At 36.1% G+C, this 25,916-nt stretch overlaps 1 long non-coding RNA gene across 6 annotated transcripts in view; it reads left to right on the forward strand.

Annotated features, from left to right (window-relative positions):
* The window catches only part of LOC133246262 (uncharacterized), a 508,266-nt gene that overhangs the window by 283,967 nt on the left and 198,383 nt on the right, over positions 1 to 25,916 (forward strand). For 3 of the 6 annotated variants that reach the window (XR_009735984.1, XR_009735987.1, XR_009735988.1), the window contains exon 6: positions 18,277 to 18,390. The exons of the other annotated variants lie outside the window; for them this stretch is intronic. This is a non-coding gene — a long non-coding RNA (uncharacterized LOC133246262). The remainder of the gene's footprint in view (positions 1 to 18,276; positions 18,391 to 25,916) is intronic. 6 annotated transcript variants of the gene reach the window in all.

Genomic DNA, 25,916 nt, shown 5'->3' on the forward strand with positions numbered 1-25,916 from the left:
TCTTTGGGTGCTCAGCTTTCTTCACAGTCCAACTCTCACATCCATACCTGACCACTGGAAAAACCATAGCCTTGACTAGACGGACCTTTGTTGGCAAAGTAATGTCTCTGCTTTTGAACATACTATCTAGGTTGGTCATAACTTTCCTTCCAAGGAGTAAGCTTCTTTTAATTTCATGGCTGCAGTCACCATCTGCAGTGATTTTGGAGACCCAAAAAACAAAAGTCTGTCACTGTTTCTACAGTTAGCGCATCTATTTCCCATGAAGTGATGGGACCAGATGCCATGATCTTTGTTTTCTGAATGTTGAGCTTTAAGCCAACTTTTTCACTCTCCTCTTTCACTTTCATCAAGAGGCTTTTGAGTTCCTCTTCACTTTCTGCCATAAGGGTGGTGTCATCTGCATATCTGAGGTTATTGATATTTCTCCCAGCAATCTTGATTCCAGCTTGTGCTTCCTCCAGCCCAGCGTTTCTCATGATGTACTCTGCATATAAGTTAAATAAGCACGGTGACAATATACAGCTTTATTCAAGATTTTGTTTATTGCAATAGAATGGGCCAGACTAAAGTCTGAACTCAGTTCCACTGAACAAAGGGTGGGAAGACTTTTAAGCACTGAGGTGAGAGGGAGAGTACAGGACATTTGCTTTGACTAACTGGTTTTACCTGAACGAAAAGTAAACTTTCTCATGTCTTTGTAAAAGGAAAAAGTTTCACAACTTGGAGTAAGGCGTCCACTGCAGCTAGGCTCTTAACTTCACACAGAGATTGGGGGATTGGACTACTGTGCCTTCCTTTATGTTGACATATCAAAGCAAGGGCTCCCAGGTCTGGAGAAAGACAGTCCTGGGTTGTCAGACTGACAAGATTTTTAAAAATTTACATCACAAATGGGCAGAGAAGGAATTTAATTTTTTTTTTTTTAAGTAAATGCTCCAAGAAAGGGATATCAAAGGCCTAGAGTCAAGAATAAGCTGTCTAAAGTTTAATCAAGTTGACAGGAACTTTAAGTCCATCTTAATCACAGGTATTATTGGGAGTCAGTTGTAAGAACTGATGTGGATGACGAAAACCTCAAAAAAATGGCAAATGGTTAGATGAATTTCAAAATTTAGTAACTACCATATTCCAGTGTTTATTCCTCATAGAGTCAGTTATGGTTATGATGATGTATTCATTTAGCACACTTTTGAAATCACTATGAAACCCATTCAGAAGGTGATAATTTTGCTCCCATTTGTATAAGTCATACTCCTCATTCATTCTCACTCTCTCACAGAAGTGTATATGATAGAAATCCAGAACATGTCATTATTTCCCCTGAAGTCATGACCTTTCTAAAAGTATTTAACTGATTTTGGCATTTGAAAAAGCAGGTTATATAGTAAGATTCTGATATAGCCATGCATCAACCATGTGATAGGGCTTATAGTCTCAAAAGCACTTTTTTATTCTTTTTTCATTTGATCTGTACAAGAATGTCTTGAAGCAGAAGGGAACAGATATGATGACCACCTTTTTAAAAGAGACAAAATAAAGACGCCCAGAAGCTAAGCAACTTATCCAAGGATATAGAAAACAATTAGTAGAGCTACCTTTTACTTTTATATCCAGGTTAAGTCTTCCCAAATACTGTTGCTGCTGCTGCTGCTGCTGCTAAGTCGCTTCAGTTGTGTCTGATTCTGTGCGACCCCATAGACGGAAGCCCATCAGGCTCCCCCGTCCCTGGGATTCTCCAGGCAAGAACACTGGAGTGGGTTGCCATTTCCTTCTCCAATGCAGGAAAGTGAAAAATGAAATGAAGTCACTCAGTCATGCCCGACTCAGCAACCCCATGGACTGCAGCCTACCTGGCTCCTCCATCCATGGGATTTTCCAGGCAAGAGTACTGGAATGAGTTGCCACTGCCTTCTCCCAAATATTACTAATACTCTAATCCTCTACTTGTAACTCAGCCAAAGTGAGATTTTCTGAGGCACATATATTGTTTTTGTTTTGCGGGTTTTTGAGCAAATCTGTCTTCCTATTAAAGAGATAATGTCCAAATAATTGAGCAAACATTAGGCTGAATAATGTTGTCATTCCTGTGACTTTTGGATACTCCTCCTAATTGCTTTTTCAAAACTTCATCAAATATTAAGACAACCAAAAACATTTAATTTCTTTATTGTAAATGGGTAGACACCTTATATTTCTTGTACATCCATATGTATATATTTACTTTTATCAGCAAATCTTTAGTTTTATATGTGTTTCAAATTATTCCTTGACTTCTAATGTTTATAAAATGTTATTTCATTGTTAACACTTTCATAGTTTATGTTAGAGTTAGTTTCCTTATTTGGGGTCCAAACTGGCAATTTTCAAAGTATGTTCCATTATGTTTCCTCTTGGAATAAAGTACAGAATACAAGCATTATATGAGAATCTGTGGAAGTGGGTGCAAAGAATCTGCATTAAAGAAGGTTCCAGAGGACTCTGTGTACATTGTGGTTTAAGATACACTGGCTCTGATTTTTAATTCTCCTATCACATCTTGATCAATCTATTTTTATTCTTATGCAAATCCTCATGAAAAAGCTAGTCTATCAAAGCTACTACCACTATAACTTACTATAACTTATGACATTATACCAATAATGTCAGTGATTTTATAGTAGATTTTTTTCAAAATATTTTTATCTTCTTATTAACACCTTATGACAACATTGTATGGCAAAAGAAAATAACTTCCTCAGAAACTTTCCAAATGAAAATAAAAGTCAAAACTAAAATTATATACACAGAAGAGAGTTTTTGGAAACTGTTTTCTTAACCTTCACTGTGTCAATGCCCTGAAATGAGCTATATTTATACCTCAAATCCTTAGGACACATTATATTCATGGTGGACACATATGTCTTATAGTAGACTTGTGACACTCCATATCAGGCTTTGGATTAATTATTTGAATTACTATTGATTCCTGATATAGCCAGAGTGAAAGTGAAAGAAAAGGGTTAGTCTCTCAGTCGAGTAAGACTCTTTGCAAACACATGGACTATAGCCCGCCAGGCTCCTTTGTTCATGGGATTCTCCAGGCAAGAATACTGGGGGGGGTTTCCATTCCCTTTTCCAGGGGATCTTCCCAACCCAGAGACCAAACCCAGAGACCAAACCCAGGTCTCCTGCATTGCAGGCAGATTCTTTACTCTCTGGGCCACCAGGGAAGCCCAATCCAGAATTTAAAGTAAGAAACATAAGGAAGTAATTATGAATAGATTTATATCTTTTTCAAAAGACTTTTATAACATTTAGAATGTTCCAAAGATAGAATTTACTGGTATGGGAGGTAGAGAAGTGAAGTGAAATGAAAGTCACTGTCATGTCCGACTCTTTGCGACCCCATAGACTGTAGCCCAAAAAGCTCCTCCATCCATGGAATTCTCCAGGCAAGAATACTGGAGTGGGTTGCCATGCCCTTCTCCAAGGGATCTTCACAGACCAGGGATCAAACCGAGGTCTCCCGCATTGCAGGTGGATCCTTTACTGTTTGAGCCACCAAGTAGAGAACTCCCTGTTAACTAGTGGAAACTGAAAGGAATCACTGTACTGGGTGAAAAAGCAGACTATTTGATTTATAAGGCCCTTTTAAATACTCTTCTTAATCTCAGAGTATTTAGATTTGCCATCTGTCCAGCCAGAGCTATTATTACTATCCCATTTAATTATTATTCCTTGAATGCTAGTTGTAACTGACTTCACTTTCTCATTTTTATGGAGCTAAATCTGTGAGATAATGTTAAATGAAGTATTATGCTGTGAACATCCTTGTCCTGAACATAGGCAAAACAAAAATTGAAATTCTTCTATTTGCCCAATTAAATATACAGTTTAATCAGATCTCATAATTGGTAAGTCATGTAAAACCATAGTAACTTTGAAGGTCTATGGATTCTTCCAAGAAAATTTAAACCTGAAATTATCACTGGTATATTTCTATATACAAAGTTTTCTCTTATAATTTGCCAGTGATTAGTTTTTTCAATTTGTCAGCAGGTTTTAAGCTGAGTTTTTAATATATTATTTGTCAAATATTTTTTGGGAAATTTGGCTGATTTTTTTATTGATAGAAAAATACACTTAAGTTAAAAATTGTCTGTTTACAGTCAATTGTCTGGTTACCTTGTCCTTGTTTTGAAAAGGACCCTGGAATTTCTAAATGTTCATGTAAGCACACCCTTTAATTTCCCATATAATTGTATTGCGTGAAAAACTCTCAAAAGACTGGAAAGGAACAGGTCTTCCTTCTTTTCTCCCTGATCTCTTATTAAAATTGTACTTTTCCTTTACTAGCCATTTTTGACAGATAAAAAGCATTTGGCATGTTTTTAAGATACTTTGTAGCATTTACTCTCAGAATAGCCATTTCCCCATGGGACACTTTCTGAAGACAGCATTTGGCAGCTACTTAAAAATGATTGAATTATAGTCTAAATGTTTATCTGCTGTTCATCTTATATTTTTACCTAACAGAGAAACGCATTGAAGATAGGCTAATTTACAGTTCGAAAGAAACTAATAGCAACAGTTGCTTTGGCACAAAAACTAAATTTAATTTCCTGAATTAATTTATTTTGGAATTAGCAAACTGGAACTGTAATTCTGACTTCTAAGAAATAATGCATGTAAATTACACAGAGGATCTTGTTCTGAACCTTGTGGCCAATGAAATAAAATAAAAAGAATGCAGTTTTGGAAAATGTGTTAAAGATGGTATTGTTGTCTAACTCTTTTTGCAAATCTCTTTTACCTTTAGGCTGAGGAGAATGTGCTTAATTTTGCAAGTGTGACTCTGATAGAACAAAATTGCCTTAGTATAGAGGTGACTGTTAAGGGCACGCAACTACTAAAGCACTGAAAAGTGAAAGCTAGTCACTCAGTCATGTCTGACTCTTTGCATTCCCATGAACTGTAGCCTGCCAATCTCTGTCCATGGAAGTCTCCAGGCAAGAATGCTACAGTGGGTTGCCAATTCCTTCTCCAGGGAGTCTTCCCCACCCAGGGATTGAATCTGGGTTTCCCACACTGCAAGCAGACTCTTTACAGTTTGAGCCACGAGGAAGGCCCAGGGAAGCACTAACTAGTTCTAAATGCAAAGCATTTGTATCATCTATGAAGTTGTGGGATAATTTCCATACTAGTCTAGTAAACATTTTACATGACTCACCATACTTTAAAACTTATAAGTGATTTTTATTGTTAAACTATATACAGTTTATTCCTAATTTGTCGGAAAGTTTGTGGCAAGTTTTAAAGTCAGGTGTTTGGAGTTCAGTATAGAATTTTCTATAGAAATTACATTATACATGATGGTTAAATCTTTAGGCTAATTCATCATGTGTCAGAGAGATCTGTGGAATTCAACATGGTATCAAAGAAATCTAGCTATGATCTTAAGGGCAATGATTTAGAGTTTTGACCTTCAGTTCTGAAATATATTTGCTCCCTTCAGTAAGGCCCTGCATTGCCTTTGTGTTCGCTTTTCCCTTTGAAACACAAGAGAATGAGATGGCAAGGTGGCTGAAGATGCATTCAAAGAAAATAATTGAGAGACAATAATAGAAGATACAAAATGGAAGAGGAAGAAAATATTTTTGGAGGTAGATTACCCAAATAACTAAGTATTGTTTAGGTAATGGCAGCTTGTCTTCTATTCTCTCTGTTGTTTATGGCATGTAAAGTTTCAGATTATTGGGACAGGAAAAATTGTGGTAGCTACTAGACAAATACAGCTATTTAAATTAAGTTAATTAAAATTAAATGTAATTAAAATCCATTTCCTCAGTTGTGCTGGCCATATTTCAAATACTCAATAGCTGCATGAGTTTTATGACTGCCATTCTGGGACAGCAGAGATACAGAATATTTCAACCATCATAGACAGTTCTACTCGACAGAGCTGCTCTAAAGGAGGGATTGACAAACTTTTTCCAGAGGGCTGTAGAGTCAATATTCTAGGCTCAGTGGCCCTGCAAGGTCTATGTCTTATATTTTTATAACCTTTTAAAAATATAAAAAACATTCTTTGCTCATGGATTGTACAATAATTGGCTTCAGACTGAACACAGTTGGTTTCTCCCATTCTAGAGCATCTCATTCCTTTCTTCTGGTAAATGCAGGTTAGGAGATCAGAAATAGGTTCACAGTAAAAAGTTTTGCTCTGTCTAAGATGGGTACTTATGCTTCAGGTTGAAGCTTAAGCAAGAAATTTTTCCTCTGCTAAGGAACATGATTTGGTCTGTAGTTTCTATGCTGTGCCCAGATAAGCCAGATTGTATCCTTCATTTCAGTGATTCTGGATGATGGAACTTGAAAAAATTTATTACAATATCATAATTTGTTTGCTCTGGAAGCATCAATCTTTGCATACTTGGCAATTTTATATCAATAAAATAATAAAAATATGTATTGATGAAAATGTTTCTATGCTCTGATGCAATCTCATTGTAATTAGTCTAAAATTTTTTTCTAAATGTTTAATGTGGTAAAGTAGAATCTCATAGAGTATTTAGTATCTTTAAAATAAATCTTTTTTTATACTTGCAGTTTGTGTAAATGATTGAAGTTTGTGTAAATATTTGTATCATGAAAATGTGAACATCTGTTATTTTTTATTATTAAATTTCAAAATATTTTATTTTATATTTCTTCTTTAGTCATCGCCATTTGTAAAAGTAACCTTAGGTTTTAAATCTTTACTTGCTTTAAAAACATAAAAGTAAAATTTAAGAGTATTATTTAAAATATTTATGTATGCAATTTAACAAGATTGTTGAATATCAACTATGTGCCAAATATTATGCTAAGCACTGGGGGTAAAAATCGATTATGTAATTCCTGATCTCAAGGAACTCAGATGTAGCAGGAAGGCAGGCACAAAAATCTGTAAAGCAGTATATGAAGTGCAATATAAGTTATTTAAGAAAAAAATGTGGAAGACAGGAGCAAAGAACTGTACCAGAGTAATATCTATAAAATCTTTAGAAGGGACGAGGCATCTCTTTAGGGCTTTTTGGATTTATGGATGAATGAGATATTTTAGAAATGAGAGAGCGAGCCAAGTCCTGCTGTATGAAACAAATAAAATGCATATATGCATCGCACACACATACACACACTTGGAATAAGTACTCAGAGAAAGGAGAGTATAATTTTGCTTGACTAGCAATTGTGAATGTAGGATGGTAAGATATGTGTCTAGATTTGTGGTTAATCTGTGTGACTTACTAAAATTACTGAATGCTATAATAAAATAGGCAGTGAGATGAATTTAAGCATAGCCTTGGCTTTATTTAGAAATTTGATTCTGGTGGCAGGGTATAAAAATGATTGGATCAAAAAATTAAGGTAGGATGATGCCATAGGAAGCTCTTTCAATAGATAAGGTAAATAGTATGCTGCTGCTGCTTCTAAGTTGCATCAGTCATGTCCGACTCTGTGCGACACCATAGACGGCAGCCCACCAGGCTCCTCCGTCCCTGGGATTTTCCAGGCAAGAACACTGGAGTGGGTTGCCATTTCCTTCTGCAGTGCATGAAAGTGAAAAATGAAAGTGAAGTCGCTCAGTCACGTCTGACTCCTCGTGACCCCATGGTGTAGCTCATCAGGCTCCCCCGTTTATGGGATTTCCCAGGCAAGAGTACTGGAGTGGGTTGCCATAAACATAAAATTAAACAAGTAATATGACAATACAAGGGACTCTTAGAATTTTAAAGTAGTTGGGAATAAATTTGGGCAGAATTTGATCATTTGATGTGGGGTAAGGAAGAAGTTAAAAAAATGAAACCACATTTTATAGCTTGCTATCCAAGCCAGCTTTGAAACTCTTAAAGGAGATGAATAACGTGGAAGAGAATAGGTTTTAAAAATGGAAATAGAGATTTTAGTTTGAAAAGATTAATTGTGAAGAACCAATGTATCATACAGCTAGAAATGTATAACAGTAGTATAGTTATTGGTATAGAAAAAAGAATTCAACAGTCATATGCTATCACCTAATCAACACATTATATGTTTGTAAAGTGTTAAGTGTTGTATTAAATGTTTAGCATTCACTGCACAATTTATTCACAAAAACTTTGTGGGGAGTATTGTTATTATCACTCATTTTAGAAATGAGACAACTTTGCTTTTTCTACCAGCAGTATCTTTTGTCCTCTTATATAATTCAGAAAAGTGAGACAATATGTTTGAAAACATCTAACAATGCCTGGTTCACGGTTGAACCTCAACCAATTTAGATATAGTAGAAGAGCATGAGTTCTGCAATCAGACTATGGTTTCAAAATGCCAAAACTGAACAAAGATATTATAAGAGAGGAAACTATAGACCAATATCTCCTATGAGCTTAACATGTCAACACCCTTAACAAAATGTTAGCAAATCAAATCCAGCAATGTGGAAAAGAATTATACATCATGACTGAGTAGATTTATCTGGAGTAGGCAAAGTGAAAGTGAAAGTGAAGTCGCTGAGTCGTGTCCGACTCTTTGTGATCCCATGGACTCTAGCCCACCAGGCTCCTCCGTCCATGGTATTGTCCAGGCAAGAATACTGGAGTGGGTTGCCATTTCCTTCTCCAGGGGATCTTCCCGACCCAGGGATCGAACTTAGGTCTCCTGCATTATAGGCAGACGCTTTAACCTCTGAGCCACCAAGGAAGCCCCGGGTTAGGCAAGGTTGGTTCAAAATTCCAAAATCAATGGCTACAACTTATTACATGTCTATGCGCTTAGTAGCTCAGTCATGTCTGACTTTTTATGACCCCATGAACTGTAGCCTGGAGGCTCCTCTATCCAGGAGATTTTCCAGGTAAGAATACTGGAGTGGGATGCCATTTCTTCCTCCAGGGGATCTTTCCAACCAAGAAATCAAACATGTGTCTGCTGCATTTCCTGCATTGGCAGGCGGATTCTTTACCACTGAGCAATCTAGGAAGCCCTTACATAACTCATCACATTGATAGGTTAACAGAGAAAAAACATAATCAATAGATGTATAAACTGCATTCAAAAGAAGTCTAACACCTATTCATGACAAAAAACAGCAAGTGAGGAAGATAGGTAAACAAAATCTGCAAAAAACCCTACACCTAACATTATATTTACATGATGAGAAAGTAGAAACCTCCCTAAGATCAGGAACATAGCAAGAATGTCCCTTCTCACTACTCCATCAACTTTGTAGTGAAAGTCCTAGTTAATGCAATACGACAAGAAAAGGAACTAAAAATTAGACAAAATGGAAGGAAACAGTAATGTTCTCTTTGTTTATAGATGACATTTTTATATAGAAATACCAAAGAACCAAGAAAACCATTCCAGAAACTAATAAGAAAATATAGCAATGTTGCAAGATGCAGCAATAATTATTTTAATATTAAAATATCAGTTGTTTTCTATATAACAGCAGTGAACAATTGTATTTTAAATTAAAAAGATAATGCTACTTGTATGGAAATAAAAACAAAACATCGTTTGTGTTTCAAAAAATGAAATATTTAAGTATAATCTAACATGATAGATCTGCCTGAGAAAACCTAGAAAACTTTGATGAGGGAAATCTAATAAGATATGAGTAAATGGAAAGATATTCTGTGTTCATGCATAGGAAGATTTGAGTTGTTAAGATGTCAATTCTTCTTAACTTTATTTATAGACTCAGTGCAATGCCAATTAAAAATCCCAGCAAATTATTCTGTGAATACTGTCAAACTGATTTGCAAAAGATCCAAATTAGCAAAACAGTATTGAAGAAGGAAGCTGAAAGACTGGCACTATCTGACTTATTATATTTACTACAGAACTAAACAAGAGTGTATGGTAACGGTAAAACAGTAGACAAATAGATCAATGGAACAGAATTACAGCCTAGAAATAGACTCACAAAAATTAGTCAGCTGATATTTGACAAAGAAACTAAGACAATTAAAAAAAAGTTACCACCAAGTCATGACAAAAACTCAATAGAGAAATGATAAACTTTTCAAGAAATGGCCCTGGAACTACTGGATATCCATATACAAAAATTAGTAAGTTAAATAATCCTACACTTTTGGGACTTCCCTTGCAATCCAGTGGGTAAGACACCGCACTCCCAGTGCAGGAAGCTGGGTTCTATCCTTGGTCATGGAACTCGTTCTCATATGCTGCAACTAAGAGTTCTCTTGCTGCAATGAAGATTGAAGACCCTGCACGCCACACCTAAAACCCAGTGCTGTCAAATAAATAAATTAATAACATTTAAAAAATAATCTTACACTTTTGCAGAAGTTTACTAAAAGTAGCTCATAGACCTACCTGTAAAACACAAAACTATACAACTTTGAGAAGATAACAAAGGAGAAAATCTAGGTGACCTTGAATTTAGTGATGACTTCTTACATACAAACAAAAATCATGACCTAAGAAAGAAAAAAATGATAAGTTCAACTTCATTAAAGTTACATGCTTTTGCTCTATGAAAGTCACTGTTAAGACAATTAAAATACAAGGCATAGACTTGGAGAAAATCTTTGCAACACACGCATCATTTGATAATAGAGTATTGTCTCCAAATATACAAGAAACACTTAAAACTCAATAATAAAACAAATACCCAATTTAAAAATGGGAAATATATGAACAGATAACTCCATGAAAAAATATGTAGATAACAAGTAAGCATATAAAATACGTTCAACATCCTATATCATCAGTTCAGATCAGTCACTCAGTTGTGTCCAACTCTTTGCGACCCCATGAATTGCGGCACACCAGGCCTCCCTGTCTATCACCAACTCCTGGAGTCCACCTGAACCCATGTCCATCGAGTCGATGATGCCATCCAACCATCTTATCCTCTCTCATCCCCTTCTCCTCCTGCCCTCAATCTTTCCCAGCACCAGGGTCTTTCCAAATGAGTTGGCTCTTAGCATGAGGTGGCCAAATTACTGGAGTTTCAGCTTCAACATCAGTCCTTCCAATGAACACCCTTTAGAATAGTCGGTTGGATCTCGTTGCAGTCCAAGGGACTCTCAAGAGACTTCTCCAACACCACAGTTCAAAAGCATCAATTCTTTGGCTCTCAGATTTTTTTATAGTCCAACTCTCACATCCATACATGACCACTGGAAAAACCATAGCCTTGACTAGACGGACCTTTGTTGGCAAAGTGATGTCTCTGCTTTTTAATATGCTGTCTAGGTTGGTCATAACTTTCCTTCCAAGGAGTAAGTATCTCTTAATTTCATGGCTGCAGTTACTATCTGCAGTGATTTTGGAGCCCAGAAAAATAAAGTCAGCCACTGTTTCCCCATCTATATCCCATGAAGTGATGGGACCAGATGCCACGATCTTAGTTTTCTGAATGTTGAGCTTCAAGCCAACTTTTTCAGTCTCCTCTTTCACTTTCATCAAGGGGCTCTTTAGTTCTTCTTCACTTTCTGCCATATGGGTGGTGTCATCTGCATATCTGAGGTTATTGATATTTCTCCCAGCAATCTTGATTCCAGCTTGTGCTTCCTCCAGCCCAGCGTTTCTCATGATGTAATCTGCATGTAGGTTAAATAAGCAGGGTGACAATATACAGCCTTGACGTACTCCTTTTCCTATTTGGAACCAGTCTGTTGTTCCATGTCCAGTTCTAACTGTTGCTTTCTGACCTGCATATAGGTTTCTCAAGAGGCAGATCAGGTGCTCTGGTATGCCCATCTCTTTCAGAATTTTCCACAGTTTATTGTGATCCACACAGTCAAAGGCTTTGGAATAGTCAATAAAGCAGAAATAGATGTTTTTCTGGAACTCTTGCTTTTTTCGATGATCCATCAGATGTTGGCAATTTGATCTCTGGTTCCTCTGCCTTTTCTAAACTGAACTGAACCACTGTACACCAATTCGAATTACTAAACTCTAGGACACTGCCAACACTAAATGCTCATGAGGATGTGAAAGAACAGAAACTCTGATTTATTGCTGTGGCAATGCAAAAATCGTACAAAGGTTATGCAAGACAGTTTGGTATTAAAAAAAAAAAAAGCTTAGCCTAGTCTTAAAATATGCTCCAGCAATTGCCCTTATTGTAGATTGATTTGCATTGCCCAAGAAAGATACATTGAAATCTTAACTCTTGGTACTTCAGGATGTGATCTTGTTTCAAAACAGAGTCTTTCAGAAAAGTTGTTAAGGTTAAAAATGAGTTTCTTGAATGAGCCCAAATCCAGCATGACTGGTGTCCTTATAAAATGGGGAAAGAGAACACAGAGAGACACATCACTGTCAAAATGAAATGATGACACGGAGGAAAACACCACATGCAGAAGGCAGAGATTGGAGTAAATCTTTCCAGGAACACCAAAGATTGCCAGCACCTCACCTAGGAGAGCAGAATGGAACAGATTCTTCCTTACAGCTGTCAGAAGGAACCCATCCTGTTATCTTCGTTTCAGACTTCTAGCCTCTAGAACTGCGATAAATTTCTGTTGTTCGTAGGGACTGTTTGTGGTACTTTGTTTCAGCAGCCCTAGGAAACTAATACAGAACTTCTGGGTAATTACTCAGATGAATCAAAAATTTATGTCCACTCAAAAATCTGTATATGAATGTTTGAATTGAAAGTTGCTCAGTCGTGTCTGACTCCTTGTGACCCCATGGACATAAAGTCCAAGGAATTCTCCAGGCCAGAATACTGGAGTGGGTAGCCTATCCCTTCTCCAGTGGATCTTCCAAACCCAGGAATCAAACCAGGGTCTCCTGCATTGTAGGCATATTCTTTACCATTTGAGCTATCAGGGAGGCCCTCATATGAATGTTTATAGCAGCTCTATCCATGGTCTCCAAAATTTGGGAGCATCCAAGATGAACTTCAGTAGGTGAATGAAAAACTTTGATGCATCTAAGCAAAGGAATATTTTTCAGTGATTAAAAAAACGAGCTATCAAACCATGAAGACACATGGAAGAACTTTAAATGCAGAGTTGCTAAGTGAAAGAAAACAGTTTGAAAAGACTGCATTCTGTATGATTCCAAAGATATGACATTCTGGAAAAGGCATAACTATAGATACAGTAAATGATCAGTGGTTGCTAGGGATCTGGCAAGAGGGAAAAAGGATGAAAATGTGGAGTACAGGTTATTTTTAGGGAAGTGAAACTATTGTCTGATACTGTTACAGAAATATATGACTTTATCCATTTGTCCCCATGAAATGATAGAACACAAACAGTGAACCCTATGTAAGCTATGATTTTAGTAATGTAAATGTATCATTATCTAACAAATGTACCATAATAGCAAGGTGTTAATAATAGGGAAAACTATGCAGGATGGTTGTGAGAAAGTATGTGAGAGTTCCCTATACTTTCTGCTCAATTTTCTGTAGACCTTAAACTACTCTAAAAATTGGTTTATTCATTAAGAAAAATACACTTTAACCTTTAGTAGTTGTGAGGTCTGTGCCTCAGTTTTCTCTTCTGCCAAAAAGGACTAATAACAGAACTACTTTATAGAGTTGTGAAAATTAAATGTGATAAGACATGTAAATCACTTAGCACAGTGCCTTGTGTGTAGCAGGTAGTCAAGCATGTTCTGTCTAGTTAAAGAGATGTTGGAGTTTCATAAATATCACATATTTGCATTTGTTTTTGAAGTGGAAAATTTTGACATAGCTGGACACTAGCCTGTTAGAAATTTAATATATACATCGGCATAGAGCTTAATTTCATTACGTTTCTGATTTGTGACTGGTACATAGTGTTGAGACAATCATCTTAAATGAGAGAATCTTCTGGTAATATGTGTTTTCCAATGAGGGCTAAAGAACCTATGCAGCTTCTTGTCTTTATGCAGCAGATGCAAACATTGCATGAAATTTACTAAATGGAGTTACTGTAACAGATAGCTGTGGATGCATCTTAAATGCATCATCCCTAGTGCTCTATTAAAACAATCCTTCAGACAAATAAAAAATTAGAACAATGTTAGTGCACATATGAGATCCTTAGGGACATTTAATAATGGCTTATTTCTTCTTATTTTATTAAAAAATTGCTTTTATTAGCAGGTGAGGTTGAAAATCAGCTTTATGTTGTCTAACTCAATTTTCAATCTCCAGCAACATAAAGCTTACAGACTGGTAGCAGTATTTGTAAATTAAATATTGCTTTAATCTTCAGTGGCAAAGATTTATGAAATATTGCTTTAAATTTGTGCTTCATGTAATAAAGCAAATTGAATTTATTTTATAGACAAAAGCAACTTGAAGAAACCCATAGATTACTTTGGCCACTGAAGAGTATAAATTATGTCTAACTAAATTTTGTCAGTACTGTGTGTTGAGCTATTTAGATAAAACATGTTTTTGACATTTATTGCAAAATGATACCTTCTTCTAGATTCCTGCATTCTCTGGAGTATGGAATGAATCATTAAGGGAATTAGTAATCTCTCTGTTGACATGAACCACATTATACAAGATGTAAAAATTTAAATGTATTTTTTTAAGTAAATTATTGTGACAAGGTATCCAAACCTATTATGATGAATTTGAGGCATGTCAAAACATTATACAACCCACATGTGTAATTTCTAGGCAAATTCACTGCCATTATTTAGGATTTTTAATGTATATTTATTCCCACAGGGTATAATCCCACAAAGAGGCAAGGTAAGTAAATCATTGTGATGGTAGTACCTGCTTGTTTGAAGTAAAAGCATTCTTACAGAGTGTGAGGCTTTCTAGTGGACACCCCACCACCTATGTTGGCCAGTGTTTTATTCTCTAGAAACAGCATAAAGACATCCTCTATGAACAAAGCTTTGCACTAGAAAGAAAAAAAAAAATATATATATATTTTTAAGACTCCAAGGAACAAAACATTTAATGGGCAAAAAATATATGTATATGATGTATATGTGTGTAAACATTAAAACATAGACTAGCAACCATAGGGCTCAACAACTGAGGGGGAATGAAAGATAAAGCATGGGTAGATGGTTTAAAAAAAAACACATTATAACTGGATCCAGAAAAACTACTATTTGGTAATATTTATAATCAAATTAGTGTTAACACTAAAATTTATCTGTATGGCAAATGCCACTGAACAGCATTTCAATTCAATAATTTAATTATGAATTATATTGACTGTCATTAATTTGGAAGGAGATAACGAGCCTTTGGTTCACAGTTGTTCATCCTTTTCTTGCAAAAAAATGTTTGTCTAGACAAACCTAACCCAAAACCTGCAACCTATATTTGTTATTGTTATATTGCAACCTATATTTGTTATTTATATCAAACTCTGGTGGCCCTGACATGCATAGTAGGTAGCCCTCTCTCCTCCCATTATATACTGCTCCACACAAAGAAAGAACCACTTTGGTGATTCTTCAGTGGGCTTCTTTGTATATTAAAGTTGACATATTTCATATTTGGAGATGCTCTTTCAACCCTTTTACTGAGTGAACTTCAGATTTTGCAAGGAACTCAAAATAACACAAGGGTCTGTAACAGATAGAGATTTCAGGATAACCTATTTTAAATCCAATAGATCCACTTGCAAAGGCTAGAAAGGTTGCTGCATGGAGCCTCTGCTTCATCCCAAAGAGAAGATAATGCAGACTCCTAGGGTTTTGCAGTAAGCTTCTCCTGTGTGCTGTGTTCTGTAGCCTATTGTTGTTGTTTAGTCACTAAGTTGTGTCTGATTCTTTCGTGACCCCCATGGACTGTAGCCCACCAGTCTCCTCTGTCCATAGGATTTTCAAGGCAGGAATATTGGAATGGGTTGCCATTTCCTTCTCTAGTCTGTGGCCTATACGGAGCATGATAAAAAAATTCCATACCAGAAATAGACTGTTGTATTTCTGATTCAGTGAAGAGGGTTTTATTTGGATGATAACCTGGGTATTACAGTGGAAAACATAAAAATATTCCTAAAATAGAACAATATCCCTAAAGCTGGAACTATATTATGGTATAATCTTCAGTTGCATAGGCACTGCTTCTGCAAATCAGAGCCCCTGGCCACCCTTTTGAACTAATCATTTAATGACCTTAATCTCATAGGGAGAGGCTGTAGTTTTTAAATCCCTTTTGTCTTCATTTCTGGGAAGTTCTGAGCCCTCTCCTTGTAAGTATTAATTAGTTCAATTCCATACACTTTTTTGTCAATTGAAAGAAGCCCCCATCCCTACCTATCAGTACTTTATTTTGTTAATCTATTTTATTTTTAATCTATTTCATATAAATTATAATTGGGAACACCATCATCTTTTTTAGCTATTTTTTTTTATTCTATAAGCTATTATGCATAGCCTTGTAAGAGGAAGATTCCTTATAAGAATCTATCTAGTGACTATGTTAGGTTGTTTGGTACCCTTGAATGTTACCTGTTTTTCTGGGAGGAGGTGTAGTTACCCAAGCCATGCATTTAAGGCATTTTCTATTTTCATTTCTTTTTACACAGAATAACTAGCACCCTAGAAACACTATCCTGTCTTGGACTAATACACTTATATTCAGAGGAAAGTGAAAGATGAAAGAATAAGAGCATTATTCCTCCTGAATAGTTTAGCAAGTTGTAACACTTTGCCTGCTCCTCTTCATGGAGCCTGCTTATTTCTGGCAATCTCCCTTAAAGACCATTAATGACAATGAAAGAATATTCTCCTTGGCCTCTGGTTCATGATACAGTCAACACAGGAGATAAGTGGCAATTAGTCACCTGCAATTTGGATCTTTGTCATTGTTGAATCTTACCACTTCCAGAAAAGTACTTTTTTTAAAAATTATTTTTTTAAAATTTAAACCTTTTATTTTGTATTGGGGTATAGCTGATTAACAATGTTGAGATAGTTTCAGGTAAACAGTAAAGAGACTCAGCCATACATATACATGTATCCATTTTCCCTCCAAACTCGCTTCCCATCCAGGCTGCCACGTAACACTGAGCAGAGTTCCATGTGCTATAAAGTAGGTCCTTGTTGCTTATCCAGTTTAAATATAGCAATGTACACATGTCTATCCCAAACTTCCTACCTCTCCCTTCCTGCTAGCAACCATAAGTTTGTTCTCTATGTCTGTGAGCTTGTTTCTGTTTCCTAAGTAAGTCCATTGTTTAATTTCTTTTTAGATTTCACATATAAAGGTTATCATACATTTCTCCTTCACTGTCTGACTTCTCTCACTATGACAATCTATAGATCCATCCATGTTGCTACAAGTTACATTATTTCATTTTTTTATGGCTGAGTAATATTCCATTGTACGTGTGTGTGTGTGTGTGTGTATACACCACATCTCCGCATCTTCATTCATCCTTCTGTTGATGCACATGTAGGTTGCTTCCATGGCTTGGCTATTGTAAATAGTGCTGCAGTAAACCAGTGGCACAGTGGTAAAGAATCTGCCTGTCAATGCAGGAGACACAAGAGACACGAGTTTGATCCCTGGGTTGGGAAAATCCCCTGGAGAAGGATATGGCTACCCAGTGTAGTATTCTTGCCTGGAAAATTCCATGGGCAGAGGAGCTTGGCGGGCCGCAGTCCATGGGATCACAAAGAATCAGACACAACTAAGCGACTAAGCACAACACATGCTGCAATGAGCATTGGGGTGCATGTATCCTTTCAGAGTATATTTTTCTCCAGAGATACGCCTAAGGAATGTGATTGCAGGGTCATATGGTAGCTCTATTTTCAGGTTTTTTTTTTTAATTTTATTTTTAAACTTTACATAATTGTATTAGTTTTGCCAAATATCAAAATGAATCTGCCACAGGTATGGTTTTAAGGAACTTTCACACTGTTCTCCATTGTGGCTATACCAATTTACATTCCCACCAATGGTATAGGAGGGTTCCCTTCTCTCCACACCCTCTCTCGCATTTTCTGTTGGTGTAAGGTGATATCTCAATGTAGTTTTGATTTGTATTTCTCTAATAATTAGTGATATTGAACATCTTTTCATGCGCCTCTTGGCCATCTGTATGTCTTCCTTGGAGAAATATCTGTTTAGGTATTCTACCCATTTATTGATTGGCCTGTTTTTTTTTTTTTTTTTAATGCTGTTAAGCCTCATGTGCTGTTTGTAAATTGTGGAGACTAATCCCTTGCCAGGCACATAATTTGAAAATATTTTCTCCCAATTTGTGTTTTTGTTTTGTTTTGTTTATTGTTTTCTTTGTTGTGGAAAAGCTTTTGAGTTTAAGTAGGTTCTATTGTTTATTTTTGTTTTTTTTTTCCATTACTCTACAGTCATCAAAAATGTATGGTACTGGCACAAACATAGAAATATAGATCAGTGGAACAGGATAGAAGACCGAGAAACGAATCCATGCACCTATGGTCAGTTAATATGTGGCAAAGGAGGTAAGATTATACAATGTTGGAAAGACAGTCTCTTCAACAAGTGGTGCTTGGAAAACTGGACAGCTACATGTTAAAAAAAAAATGAAATTAGATCATTACTTGATGCCATCCACAAAAATAAGCTGTAAGTGATTCAAAGACCTAAATGTGAGATCAGACATGGTAAAACTCCTAGAGGAAAACATAGGCAGAACACTCTCTGACATAGATTGCAGCAATATTCTGTTTTCAATCCAGACTACTTTCTTAACCTTTCATTGATATGCTTTTGATCTTGAATTACTAGGCTCCCTTTGAAGGTTATCATGGGTTTAGCTCTCTGCACCAAATTGTCAAACAAGTGAGAACAATTAACCCAATAATACACACATCAGGCATGGAATGATATTTCTAAAGAGAAATTTCTAATATAGGAGAATTAATGGATTTGTAGTTTCCTCTGTAATGGTAATGGAGCAGCACATAGGAATATAAGGCATCTAGATACCATGATCCGGAGAAGGCCATGACACCCCACTCCAGTACTGTTGCCTGGAAAATCCCATGGACGGAGGAGCCTGGTAGGCTGCAGTCCATGGGGTCACAAAGAGTAGGACACGACTGAGTGACTTCACTTTCATTTTTCACTTTCATGCATTGGAGAAGGAAGTGGCAACCTACTCCAGTGTTCTTGCCTGGAGAATCCCAGGGATGGGGGAGCCTGGTGGGCTGCCATCTATGGGGTCGCACAGAGTCGGACACGACTGAAGCAACTTAGTAGCAATAGCAGCAGCAGCAGATACCATGATCAGAGATGGTCCCCTGGCTGAAGAACCATTGCATGACCTGGACCTTGGGCTGAGGATTGTAGTCACAGCTCTATTAATTGATAGAGTTTTGCTCATCAACCCTGCTCTGTCACAGTAATATTTTCCATTAGGAGAGCACAAAGATCAGAGACCCCATGATCAAAGACTGGGGTCCGTGCTTTACAGTTGTAAATATATGATATAACAAATCCCTGGCTTCCAACCCTAATCCACACCACCTCAGCTTTCTCACAGAATTAAATTCCTTACTGCTTGTCTGTACCTCTTTTCTATGGAGCAGTTTGAGTTTCCTATTAATCCTGATCTGCATTTACCCAACATGCTCAGGAAGACCAGGCTGCATGGAATCAGCCTTGGAAAAGTTAATTCTTCTTACCTCTCATTTAGAATCTCTGAAGGAAAATGCTGAGAAAAAACAACGTGATTTGAAAGAGACAATAGAGTAAACTTTAGAGATGACATATTCACATGTAGATGAACCCTTTGTAAAAAAAAAAATGGCAGCATGTTGAAACACTGCAAGTTTGTAGTTAATGGTGCAGCAGCGATGTGGAAGGTTTACACATTACGCTCAATTTGAAAACCCTGAAACTGAAGTATTACGTTTTTCTTTTCAGAGAATCTCTTACATATAAAGTTTTGCCTGGAGTTCTGAAATCCACATTAAATAATGTTGTCAAAACGATGACTCTATTAAAATATAAGCTTCAGTATTCCAATTCTATCTTCAGCTTTATTTAAAGAAATAGGATTAGAACACCACACTCTACTGCTTAATACTGAAATATGCTGATTATAAAAAGAAAGAAATTTGTCAAGAGTTTGTAAATTAAAAGAACTGGTATCTGTGTATTTGTGGGTGGTGAATGCATCGGTGTGATTATCACGAGATATGATTGAAAGAGTTATTTGTTTTCAGAAATGACTTACCTAATGAAAATTCTGTAACATTCAAATAAAATTACAGACAAGTACAAAGATTATATATGTATACTGAAAAGTCTTGTGGATTCACAGTCAAAATTCAGCTTTGGAAAAATGAAGTTTAAAGTACTTCCTAATAATATTTAATTTGGATTGGAATTTTTAAATTGTTAATCTAAAAACAATTTAGATTGTTGCTCCTGTGGAAGGAAAAATAAGTAACTTTATCAACTCTGGAATAGTGCTATGTACTGTCCATTTTGATTTTAGTCTTACTGCGTCTGCTCATTTGGAAAATTATTCAATACTTAGGTGAGCATACTTCTTCCCAATCCACTTCAGTGAGATTGCTTTGTACTTTTGTGATGTTATGAGTGTGTGTTGAGTCACTTCAGTCGTGTCCGACTCTTTGCAACCCCATGGACTATAGCCTACCAGGTCTCTCTGTTTATGGAGTTCCCTAGGCAAGAATACTGGAGTGAGTTGCCATGCCCTCCTCCAGGGGAGCTTCCCAATCCAGGAATTCTACCCATGTCTCATATGTCTCCTGTATTAGCAGGCAGGGTCTTTACCCCTAGCGCCACCTGGGAAACCTCACACTTGTGACACACTTCGATTATTTTGTCACTGTCTGTATTCTCTCTTGGGATTTTCCCAACCTCCTAAACGATTTTTTAAAGTATATATCCATTTGGGTTCACTCTGCTGTATGCTGTGAAGTACTATGGGTTTTTCACAAATCCATGTGTGAAGCTACCATTACGGTACCATGCAGAAGAGTTTTACCACCTTAAAAATATCCTGTGTTCCATTTATTCATCCCTCCTCTCTTCCATTGAACCCGTGCAGTCCTGATTATTTACCATCCCTGTTGTTTACCTTTCCCCAAACATCATATAAATGGAGTCATACAGTATGTAACCTTTCAGACTGGCTACTTTTACTAGAAATATTCAGCTAAAACTCATCCTTGTTATTTACATAGCTTGATGGTTCATTTATTTTAATTGCTGACTAATATTCTATACATTCCATTATATGTATGTACGATAATTTGCTTATTAATTCACCCATTGAAGAACATCTTGCTTGCTACTAATTTTTGACAACTATGAATGAAGCTGCTGTAAACAGTCTAGTGCAGGATTTTGTGTGGAATTAAGTATTGAGAACAGTAGGGTAAGTAACTAGGAGCACAACTGCTTGATCACATGGTAAGATTATGTTTGGTTTTGTAAGAAGCAGATAAATGATCTTTCAAAGTAGCTATGCACTTTTGCATTCCAACAGCAAGGAATGAGAGTTCTTATTGCTCTACATCTTTGACAATTTATCATTGTCAAATGTATTTTAGCAAGTGTTAACGGTTGTTTAGTGCTATCTTGATATTTTAGTTTTAACTTTTATGATGACAAATGATATTTTTAAATATCTTTTTTATTGAGATGTATTTTTGGATCTTTTGCCTGTTTTTTAATTTGGTTGTTTGCTTTCTTATTGTTGAGTTTTAAGTGTTCTTTTTTATAATTTGTATATAAGTTTTTGAAATCAAATTGGTATTTTACAAATATTTTCTCTCAGTCTGTGGCTTACCTTTTCATTTTCTAATCAGTATCGGAAACTTTAGTTTTAACGAAGTCCAAATTACTAGTTTCTTTCTTAATTGGATTGTGCTTTTGATATTTTACCTAAAAACTCATTACCAAATCCAAGGTAACAGATTCTTTCCCAAGTTTCTTCTAGAAGTTTTATAGTTTTGTTTGTTTGTTTTACATTTTGCTCTAAAATTCATTGTGAGTTAATTTTTGTGTAAGATGTAACGGCTGTGTCAAGGGCATGTAAAAATTTAAAAATTTTGTTTATTTGTGGATGTCCAATTGTTCTAGCATCATTTATTGAGAAAAAGACTATCCTTTCTCCATTGAATTACAGTTTTATTTCTGGGCTTTCTGTTTTGTTCCATTGATTTTCCTATTTGTTCTTTCTCCAATGACATGCTGTCTCAATTCCTAGAACTTTATATTAAATATTTAAATCAAGTAGTTTAAGTTCCTCAACTGCATTTTTCTTCAATATTGTGTTAACGATTCTAGATCCTTTGCTTTTCCATAGAAGTTTTAGAATTAGTTTATGAGTATCTACATAGTAACCAACTAGAATTTTGATTGGGATTCAATTAAATATATAGATCAAGTTGGGAAAAACTTAGCTGTGTAAGTTATAGCTATGATGTGCTCCCTTAATTGATACTAAATCTGCCAATCCATGAATATAGAATATTTTTCCATCAATATGAATTTCCCTCAACTTCTTTCTTCAACATTTTTCTTTTAATTTTCTTTACAGATCATGTGCTATTCTATTAGATTGATAACAAAGTACTTCAGTTTTTGAATGTTATGGTAAATGGTGAAAAAGTGGAATTGTTAGATGCTCAGTCATGTCTGACTCTTTGCAACCCCATGGTAAATGGTATTGCTTATTAGACTTCAAATTCCAATTGTTACTGAAATACGGTAAAAGAATTGAATTTTGTTTGTTCACTTTGTATCATTAGGTTTTGCATTCTTGCTTATTAGTTCCAGGAATTTTTGGTAGATTCTTAGGGATTGTATACATAAACAATCAAACTGATCTAATTTTTTAACTTTCTAAACTGTATAACTTGTACTTCTTTTTGTTGTTTTACTGGACAACTAGGATTATTCAGCCTTTATCAAAATTACTGATATTTGGCTCTGCAGGCATCTGCTCTCAGTAAGCAGATCAAGTCTGTGTTTCTTGTTACGCATATCTCGTCAGATATCAGGGTTTTAATTTGTCTTGTGATATCATTTCTCTGATCGTCCAAAACAAGTCATTGATTTTCAGTGTGCCTAGCTTTCTTGTTGTTAACAATGGGAGTGACAATTTCCAATCACTTTGCATGTCAGAACTGATCCTGGAAATCTCTTTATCATTATTTTAAATATTTAATATGAAAAACTTCTATTGCAATTTAAATCCATTTTGAATTATCTCAAGACTTTCTAATATTTCATGTTTCACTGAAAAAGAAGAACTATTAAAGCTGAAGAATGATCATACTCTGAAATACAATGATAGGAAATAAAATTATCAGAAATCATGTTACTGGAAAAAAATATTCATCAACGAAGCAGTAAAGCAATAAATACACTTCTGCATTTTGCTATCACGTGTGCAAAAATTTCTCATCAGTGTTGACTACAATACATTTGAAGACATCATCATTAAAATACATCAATCAGAAACTGTATGTAGACATTCCAAGCATAAAAAAAATTATGAACATGAAAACAATTCCAAGTTTCTCTCTTAAATTTGAATTTAAGATTTTCTTTGAAAGTTTTATATAAATTCAAAGTTTAACTTGTCTATTAATTATTTATCATTTATTTTTATTCCAATTATATAATACAAAGAACACCTAATGAATTTTTGTACCAAGTTCCTCCTACCTATTCTACAATCCATCCCAATTTGGTCCAGTGTGTAGTATAGGTATTATCATTTTCTCTGTGTGCCATGGAGTAAAATTGTTTGTGAAGGATGTAAGATGAAGGCTGTAAAGTGAAGAATCAGGAGCAGAAACCAATGGTCATTATTTATTGCAGTATGCATAGATTCAGAAGTTCATAACTTCTTGTCATTCTGAAAAATGTCTTTCTGTGAGAGAAACTAGCATCAAGAAATAATTTTTCTGGGGTCAATAAAACAGGTCAGTTCATCAGTACTGAAACTGAACCTGGGAATGGTGTATTTTTTTAAAAATTTTATTATATTTTTTAACTTTACAATATTGTATTGGTTTTGCCATATATCAAAATGAACATGCCACAGGTATACATGTGTTCCCCATCCTGAACCCTCCTCCCTCTTCCCTCCCCATACCATCCCTCTGGGTCGTCCCAGTGCACCAGCCCCAAGCATCCAGTATCATGCATCGAACCTGGACTAGCGACTCATTTCATATATGATATTGAATCATTGATATATGATATTGAATCATTTCATATATGATATTGAATCATATATCAATTCAATGCCATTCTCCCAAATCATCCCACCCTCTCCCTCTCCCACAGAGTCCAAAAGACTGTTCTATACATCAGTGTCTCTTTTGCTGTCTCATATACAGGGTTATTGTTACCATCTTTCTAAATTCCATATATATGAGTTAGTATACTGTATTGGTGTTTTTCTTTCTGGCTTACTTCACTCTGTATAATAGGCTCCAGTTTCATCCACCTCATTAGAACTGATTCAAATGTATTCTTTTTAATGGCTGAGTAATACTCCATTGTGTATATGTACCATAGCTTTCTTATCCACTTTTTAAATTGGGGTAAGAAAGTTATGGATTTTTGTGTTCCTGAGACCATCGTCTTCCTTTCCATTGTTTTATTTTGGTGGCTTGATGGAGGTATTTACGAAGAGAAACAAAGCTTCTGTCTAATGTCAATAGTGGGGCCATTATAAGATCTTGAGTAACCTTGAGACTATTTCCTGGGTTAGAAATTTTGAGATCTCTTCATTACACAGAAAATTGGATGTCCCATCCCCCTCTTTTGTTCAGTTCAGTCACTCAGTCGTGTCTGACTCTTTGCAACCCCATGGACTGCAGCATGCCAGGCCTCCCTGTCCTTCACCAACTCCTAGAGCTTGCTCAAACTCATGTCCATCTAGTTGTAATGCCATCCAACCATCTTACCCTCTGTCATGCCCTTCTCCTCCTGCCTTCAATCTTTCCCAGCATCAGGGTCTTTTCAAATGAGTCAGTTCTTCTCATCATGTGGCCAAAGTATTGGAGTTTCAACTTCAGTATCATCCTTCCAGTAAATATTCAGGACTCATTTCCTTTAAGATTGACTGGTTTGATCTTTTTGCAGTCCAAGGGACACCCCTCCTTAGCTGTCCCATAAACATGGAAAGTAGTATGGAGCTCTGTTCCCTTTCAGCAGGTCCAGCTCTGCAGCCCAAGCTCACTTCTCTCTGTGGAGTAGCAGTGCAGGATCAGGGAATCCTTATATTATGGTCTTCAGTTTTTGTTGGTGACTCTTACCAGACAATCATGTGTGTTGTTAGTGGTGTGTATTACTGGGCATCCTCTACATTTTCTGAACCATAGCTGAGGTTGATTAAGATTCCATTGAAAGGTCTGATTTCCTATTTCTCTCTTTTCACTTGTGTTCCTGGTGTAATAAAGTGAAAAAATAATTCTGTAACTTATGATCTGCTACATCCTTTATTTTTGTTACCTGATGGTTACCTTGATGGTTAGAACTGGACATAGAACAACAGACTGGTTCCAAATAGGAAAAGGAGTACGTCAAGGCTGTATATTGTCACCCTGCTTATTTAACTTATATGCAGAGTACATCATGAGAAACGCCGGGCTGGAAGAAGCACAAGCTGGAATCAAGATTGCCAGGAGAAATATCAATAACCTCAGATATGCAGACAACACCACCCTTATGGCAGAAAGTGAAGAGGAACTAAAAAGCCTCTTGATAAAAGTGAAAGAGGAGAGTGAAAAAGTTGGCTTAAAGCTCAACATTCAGAAAACGAAGATCATGGTATCCGGTCCCATCACTTCATGGGAAATAGATGGGGAAACAGTGGAAACAGTGTCAGACTTTATTTTTGGGGCTCCAAAATCACTACAGATGGTGACTGCAGCCATGAAATTAAAAGACGCTTACTCCTTGGAAGGAAAGTTATGATCAACCTACTTAGCATATTCAAAAGCAGAGACATTACTTTGCCAACAAA

Source organism: Bos javanicus, chromosome 4, assembly GCF_032452875.1.
Source record: "Bos javanicus breed banteng chromosome 4, ARS-OSU_banteng_1.0, whole genome shotgun sequence".
Lineage (NCBI taxonomy): Eukaryota > Metazoa > Chordata > Mammalia > Artiodactyla > Bovidae > Bos > Bos javanicus.